Below are 8250 nucleotides of genomic sequence, written 5' to 3'. Positions count from 1 at the left end.
ATATATATATATATAATTTGGCGACGATGACCTACAAAGCAACACATCTGGTATAGAATTCGATACAATATTTGTTCTTTTCTGCGTATAATGTTTATATTATCTAAGCAGACATACCATAGTATTTAATTCTTTAATTATAAATAATAATTGATAAGGTTACCAATATATATATATATATATATATATATATATATATATATATATATATATATATATATATATATATATATATATATTATTATTATTATTATTATTATTATTATTATTATTATTAATGTAAATGCAGTCATATCTTGCTACGATGTGCAGACCGTTTCAATTATATTTGATTTCATCAGGCAAGAAAAATTAAAATACAAGAATTATAAAGGGTCCAGACCTTTTACAGTTTTTGAGGATAGAAGATATGCTATGACTGGCTTGAAACAAGGCTAAAGCTCTTATGGGTTAAATTAATTACAAAAATCAAATTTTCGTTAAAGAATAGTTTTAGGGAAAAGTAAGAGAGTGATAAGGAGAGAGGGGAGTATAAAGATATAGAAGAGGGTATGAATACACTAAGGAGAAGAAAAGGAAGGGGGAAACAGTTGGCATGGTGTCAATAATATAATAATTCAAGTTCAACTATGGAAGGAAAGTTTAACTAAATTGGGCCATCCTGTCTATCAATAAAACACGACGTATTTCGTTTAATTTGTAATTTTTTAAATTTTTATTTATTTATTTATTTATATTTTAATTATATTTTTTGTTTTGAAATTAACGTTGATTTTTTTTTCCGTTACGTCGGATTGGACATTTAATTGTTTTATTTATATCTTAATAAGTTAGAATATTTAAGCCAATCAATCATTGTTATTAGGTTTTATATCGGAATGCTTCCAATAAGTATCAAAAGTCGATAATCGAAAAAATCCGATTAAAGAAAGAACAATTCGATTTTTGACCAAAGTTAACAATCTGATGCAGCCTAACATCACAAATACAGTTTATAATTTTTATCACTGCACAAGCAGAAGTGCTCGGCTTATCAAATCAACAATAAGTTCTTTGATATAACAGGGGCATCGCCGAAATGAACGTTTCTGTTTAGAGCACAACAGAACCATGATATTTGACTTTGGAATGTTAAACTTATATTCAAGCCATTATATAAAAATAATTTTATAAAATCTATAAAATCAACCATAGGTTCTCTACAGTGCAATGTAGACTACAACGTATTGTGGACGGAGTCAATGCAAAGAGACATGTAAAGCTTCTTACCGGTGCATCGTGGTGAGTTCCCGACTAGAGCAGGCAATCAATCAATTTGATTGAAAAAAAAAAAAAAAAAAAAAATGGGCGATTTCACAGATTTCGATGACAATAAAAATATTGGAAGTGTGGAACATTCGTTGATCCTCATTCAATCCCGGGCAACGTTGGGTCTTGCTGCTACTACACTATAATCTTCTAAACATAGATATTAAAACAGCATTACCGTAACAAAATTAAGTATAACGTTATAAAAAATTGGTTCATTTAATAAGTTATTGATCGAAGAATACCGGCAGACTTAAATTTAAATTTGAGCGTCATTGTGAGGAGCATGTGTGCACCCCCAACCCCGCTCGACAATAATCCCCGGCACCAACGCTATGTGCCGTGGATTTCTTCTGTTTCCTCTTCTCTTCTGACCGTGTCGTCATCTCTCCCATTGGCGACTGCGGAAGAGTGCGCAGTGACTCATAAATATATAGAATAAAACAAAGAGAAACAAACAACCAAACAAAATCGAGAGAAACGCAGACTTCAACATATTCTGTATATATTGGTTGAGTCCTGGGTGCGTGTGTGATACCATCGAAGGAAACAACACACAAAGCTAAGGTCCACATCTACGTAGTCTGTCGGGGCCTTTCTTATCATCGACTGACGTCAGCAATCTCGATTTACTCCGAGCCACAATCCGCCTTTACTTGTGTCCAACCGGAAACTATCCTCAACTGTCTAAAAATTCAAACTGTCTGTAAACTGTCCCTCATTCTCACAAACTATCGCAAAACTTACTGATACTCCTAAAACTATCCGAAAATTACTTCTAAAATATATTGATCTCTGTTGTCCGGCTATTTTTTTTTCCAAACTATTGCTACACTTTGATTACCAATCATATTTTAGTTCTTTTTGTGTACTTTTGTTCTGCTGATAAACTTATTTCCTTTTTTGTTATATTTTTCCTCGTTTTTTTGTTGTTTTTTTCATTTTTTTTTTTTTACTTCCTAACACTTGGGGAATGTCGATATTACCATATCATAATCTAAGAAAATGGTAATTTGAATGAAACAAAACAAAATATAAAACTAAGATTTAAATAAAAAGAAAGTAAAAGAAGAGTAAATAATTCATATATATATATACACGAGGGGCGTGCAATAAGTAATGCCCATGACCCACTTCCAGTTGTCTACTCTAGCTGAAATTTTGCATGTGCAATGATTTATATCTCTACGGGTTATGTGGCAAATTACAGCTCTGAATTAATTGTGGTTTCTGTTTTACAGATGTTTGAACTGAGTCAGGTGTGAAATGGAGCCTGTTGAATGTCGAGCAGTGATCCGGTTTTTGTATTTGAAAGGACGCATACCACAGGAGACTTTTGATGAAATGAAAGAAACTTATGGTGATAATGCCTCATCATATGACCTTGTAAAACGCTGGCATCGTGAATTCAAACATGTCCGGAAGTCTTTGGAAACAGCTCCCAGACCTGGTCGCCCCCCTTCAGCCATTGATGAGGCATTTGTCCGTCAAGTTGATGCTGCCATTTTGGAAGATCAGTGCATTACTATTCACCAAATAGCCCAAGATGTCAAGATTAGTACAGGGTCTGTGGAAACTATCATTCATGACTATTTGCATATGCATAAGGTGTCTGCCAGATGGATTCCCAGGTTGCTCACACCATTCCAGAAGCGAGAACGCGTCAAGTGCTCGAGGATGAATTTGGAGACATGCCAAGAAGATGAGTCAAAGTTTTTCAAAAGACTGATTACACAGGATGAAACCTGGGTCCATCACTATGATCTAGAGACCAAATCCCAGTCAATGCAGTGGAAGCATTTGGACTCACCACCTCCAAAGAAGGCAAGGGTGCAACCCTCCGCTGGCAAGGTCATACTCTTCTGGAACCAGGACGGAGTAGGTATGGCAGATTTCCTGGAAAAGGGTACCACAATTACAGGAGCCTATTATGCCTCACTTTTGATGAAATTAAGGGAAGCTATCAAAATCAAGAGGTGGGGCAAGATAAGCAAAGGTACACTCCTCCTGCAGGACAAGACTTCGGTCTACAACTCGCATGTCGCCAGATCAGAAGCACGGGCGTGTGGTTATGAAATCCCTCCCCATCCTCCTTACTCTCCACTTTCTTACTTTGACAGGGGGGGGGGTCAACAAAAACGGTCTTCTCGTGACGAGGAGCGGTTCTACACATGCGCCAGATGACGTCATGATCTGATTTACTTTAAATAGTTGAAAAACTGAGCAAATTTCATGTACGTCGCGTTAGGTCATTCTATTAGCGCGTTGGTTCATTATCTAAACGTTTTAGGTTCGAATCGTGGTGTGAGATGTCTTTTTTTTTTTTCGATTTTTAAAATTTAAATATTGAACCAGTGTTATTTAAGCCATTTTTCACGTAACGTTCGTTTTTCTGTTTTTTTTTTTTTTACTTCGCTTATCCACCCCAACCACACACCCGAAAACACCCGGGTACCCACCGATTTTTAAAATTTTAATATCGAAACAGGCTTATTTAAGCCATTTTTCACGTGTTCGTTTTTCTGTTTTCATCGTTCGTTTGCCTTACGTTAGTTTTTTTGTGTTTTTTTCCCGCTTAAGTTTTAACGTTGTTTCTTTTTTCTACTTCGCTTATAACAAACAAACCTGGTCATTGACGCCGTCTTCGTCGTCGCCGTAACGCTCGACGATTCCGGGCGCCCACCTGTCAATTTGGTTCTAACTTAAATAAATTCAAACATCTTTCACTAACTCATTCTGGCTGGCCGGTTTTATTTTCAAACTTCGCCTCAGGGCTTCGGGTTCGATCCTACCCCGCCGGGTTCTTTTTTATTTAACACCACACACACCTCCAAACACCCGGGCAACGCCGGATACCCCCGCTAGTAATATAATAAATGTGTATGTAGCTTTACTCCTTATCTTTTTAATTTCATTTATGAATTGCTCCTCTTAATCGGGTAGAGCCTTTTCTGACCTGATAGGTTCGTTTTATTATTGAAAAAAAGATATATGTATGCATGTATGTATATTGCGGTACTATAGATCATACCGACTTGTAATGGCATAAATGAATGGTTTTGAGCTTGTTGTATTTAGTGTATAATTATTTACGAGACTATTTCTAAGCTAAGTATTGAATACAATTTTGAATATACATCAGTAAGAAGAGAAGTAAGTAAGATGTAGTTACGAAAATGATGGTTTATAAAAACAAAAGACTAGTAATCGAAATAATGAAAATGATACAAATTTCATGTTCCTATGTCTAATAACACTGTGCAACAAATTTCAGGTAAAAAAAATGTACATGCTACATAAGACCCGTTTCTGGGTAAGAAAATTAACCTGATATTAAATCCAATTTTTATTTCTCTAAAATAGGCACCGTTTTCATGTACTATAAATTATATATATATATATATATATATATATATATATATATATATATATTTTTACATGGAAGTCACCACTTATCAAGGTCCGGAGGCCACTCGGGGATAAGGGTTATTGTGTGTACAGTAATCAATGGGACAATAAGTGTCTTACTTAAGGGGGGCGGTTTATCAGGAACTTGTTTATGTTGGACTTGAAAACATCCATGTTGTAGTCAGGTGGAAACAGGCAAACGGAAGAGTGTTCCACAGGAGTGCACTTTTAAGAAAGAAGCTTTGTTCATGGAATCTACGTTTTGATTTAGGAACAGATAAAGAGTGGTGAAAATTACTGACAGTGGCTATCTTATTATTATTAGTTATGAATGAAAAACACAGAATGGTCAGTTTAAACATTTGTCCTCTTAACCCTTCTTGCCTTAAGGGTAATCTTCTCCCTTTTTATATTCGAGTAGTAGTCTGTCAACATACCGGGGTTCCATTTTCCTTTAAACCGCTTCTCTATCGCTGAAATATCCTTATGGAATCTCTCGTAATGTTCATCACTTGTATCACTAAGATTCTCCGCAGAATTCTCGAAAGTGACAAACTTGCAAAAAAAAAAAACCCCCCAAAAAACCCAAAAAACGCAAACAAACAAACAAAAAAACCCTAAAAACAAAACAAAACAAACAAAAAACAAAAACAAATAAACAAACAAACAAACAAACAAACGAAAAACTGTACCTAATTCGACAAAAAGAAGGCCAGAAATGGATTTTCCATGCCATTGTGCATATACAAATTTTCTGTACTTTTTTGAGTGTTGCAAAGTATTATCAATCCTCATTTAAAACTCTAGCAAAACGTAATAAAATAAATTTGGTTACTTACTCTGTTTGGTCTGCTTTTCCGCATTCACCTAAGAAAAATCCCAGACTTATCAATACATATAACTTATACAACTACAGACTTTATTTAATATGTTTTTCCATTACCCGTCTTAGTTTTCATTTATTAGAGGGAAGCGGACTGACGTCACACAAATCACGGAAGTGGATCGATTACATGAAAAACATCCGCAGAGTAAAATAGTCCGTTATTTTTCCCCGTGATAAATATGGTTGTTCTTATCGTTAGTTTTTTTTCTTTCTTTTTGATATTCTTAATAAATAATTCAAACGATCAAAACAACCTCGATAAAAAGCGTAACCTTGAATGGTTTCTTTTCTTTTTCTTCTTTTTTTTTTTTGTTATCTAATTTCTTTCGTTATTCAACGAAGAGAGTTATTTTTTTTTTTTCTTTTTAATTTTCATTTCATAAGCTCAAGTAGAAAGATAAGACTGTTTGTAGAGTTAACCTGTTGTCCATAGCACATTTAATTTCAAATGCACAGGTAGACATTGGACGTCTTCCAGGTGATAAAAAATTAAATTGGCGTCCTAGGGTCTGTTTTATTTATTTATTTTTATTGTTTTCGGTCATTTTAACGTTGTTATTTGGTGGTGTTTGTTCATTTGTGAGGAAATGACGAGATTTTTTTTTTTTTTACAGGGGAGTCACCGCTTATCAAGTCCCAGAGGCCGCTCGAGGATGACGATTAATGAGTGGATCACCACGCTAAACGGTAATAATGGAACTTGAGTAGAAATTGATTATTTATGAAGACGGCTCAACAAGAGTTTGTTGAACTTGAAAGCGACCATGTTATAGCCAGCTGGGAAGCAAGCCCGTAGTATTGTGTTCAACAGACGGGCAGCTATAAGAAAGAAGTTTTGCTCATGGAATTTTCGTTTAGTATTAGGTACAGATAGAGAGTAGGGGAAATTGCTGGCAGTTTTTGTAGCTATGCGAGTGTTTGCCGAGAGTGTTCTACATGGGGGATGGCATAGATTGAAGTTCAGCCGAGCACCTGCTATGAAAACAACGATAGAGTAGCGTCTCTTCTGCAAGAAAGAGGTAGCGAGGAGGAGAAGAGGACATTCCCTCCCCCCATCAGCTTTCGAACCCGATTTTGTACCCTGCCAAGGCAGAGAAAGGTACTCGAAGCAGACACTTCCCAGATGTGGCGACAGTACTTCATTTTAGGACGTGTTTAGCTCTTATGCAGGTAGAAGATTGAATCGGGTGTGAGATCTCTTTTGGAGAGGTTGAATGATCTATTTTTTACGGCGACTTTGGCAACGGCTTTGATGTATGGAATGTGGCAACAACACTCCTTTTTATGACGTATTTAGCTCTTATAGAATCTCGTAGAGGATTGGATAATGATAGAGCAGGGAAGTACTCGCTACTCAGAGAAGAGACGTAGTGGGTGCATCCCTGCTCTATCTTTATTCAACGATATGTGATCGTCTTGTTTTTGTCTAATGAGCAAACCTTTGGCTTCCGCTTCAAATCACGTAACCTGCCTCATGGTACATTATAGGATCGTAAGTCTTCCATTTAAGATCAGGGAGTTCTTGTCAAAGCAGAGTGTTTCCTGAAGACGAGAGCCATTCATTTCAATTGGAGCCAAAGGGGGGTGGGTGGAGGTCAGAGACTACGTGTAACAATATTTGCCGTGCAAATAAGGTAAAAATATGATAAATTATATTGCAGAGGAATCAACAACCAGATCAATAAAATGTTCTTGTACACTTGCTGGTATTTTTTGTTTTCGTTGTCGTTTATTCTCCTCCTCCTCCTCTCGCCAGTGTTAGGGAAATTGTTTTAAGTTCGACGGTTACTTTTTGAACTTTTTCGTAAGAAAAACGAACTTTTAGCCAAGTTAAATTACTCCACATACTTAAAGGATATATATATATATATATATATATATATATATATATATATATATATATATATATATATATATACTCCTCATGAGCAAAAAAAAAAAAAAAAGGGCCAAGAGTGAAAGAAGGAAGAAATCAATTTTCGATATTTTTCATGAATTTTGTTAATTTAACTGAAAATTTCTATTTTGCAGATCATTAATATTATAGCATATAATAACAAGGGGGGAAATTAATCTTAAATATGGTAGGACAGCATCTTGGCGAGGATATAAAAAATCGAATTGCAGGATTAAGGCAGTCCAAAATGACTTACAAGCAAATTTTTGATATTTTAAAAAAAGAAAAAATGAAAACATCTCTTTCTGTAGTGAAGCGAATTGGTCAAAGGTTCGAAGTCGAATGCTTGGTAAAAGGGAAATCTAGATCTGGTCGCCCTAGAGCATTCACTTTGAAGGACGACCACACACTTAAATTAACTGTTTTGAAGGGTTGAAAGAAAACTTATGTTGACCATAGCAAAGAATTCAAAACAGGGGCTAGAAATTCTCTTTCTAGATATACAATATCTAGACGAATGAAAGAAATGGGATTTTCTTCTGAAAGGTGTATAAAGAAGCCATATGTTTAAGAAGAACATCAATGATAGAAAGAGATTTTTCTTGTATTATGGCAAGAAAGATACAGACTGGTTCAGAAATGTTTTCTGGTCAGATGAATGAAGGTTTTGTCTTGTTATTGATGTTCCCAATGCTCCCGAATGGTGCAATCGAAGAACTGGAGAAAGATTTTCACCAAGTTGCATAAAAAC

The 8250-nt window shown here is 35.4% G+C and overlaps 1 protein-coding gene across 1 annotated transcript in view; it reads right to left on the bottom strand.

Moving 5' to 3' along the window:
* Positions 1 to 5687, bottom strand: part of LOC145252768 (protein rolling stone-like) — an 88938-nt gene extending 83251 nt beyond the window's left edge. Inside the window, exon 1 of the mRNA XM_080112677.1 lies at positions 5556 to 5687. The gene's annotated coding sequence lies outside the window, so the exon portion shown is untranslated. The remainder of the gene's footprint in view (positions 1 to 5555) is intronic.
* Positions 5688 to 8250: the final 2563 nt, after the last annotated feature.

This window comes from Euprymna scolopes, chromosome 29, assembly GCF_053919585.1.
Source record: "Euprymna scolopes isolate OS-2025 chromosome 29, ASM5391958v1, whole genome shotgun sequence".
In the NCBI taxonomy this organism is placed as follows: Eukaryota; Metazoa; Mollusca; class Cephalopoda; order Sepiida; family Sepiolidae; genus Euprymna; species Euprymna scolopes.
This window is presented reverse-complemented; position numbering and strand designations above follow the sequence as displayed.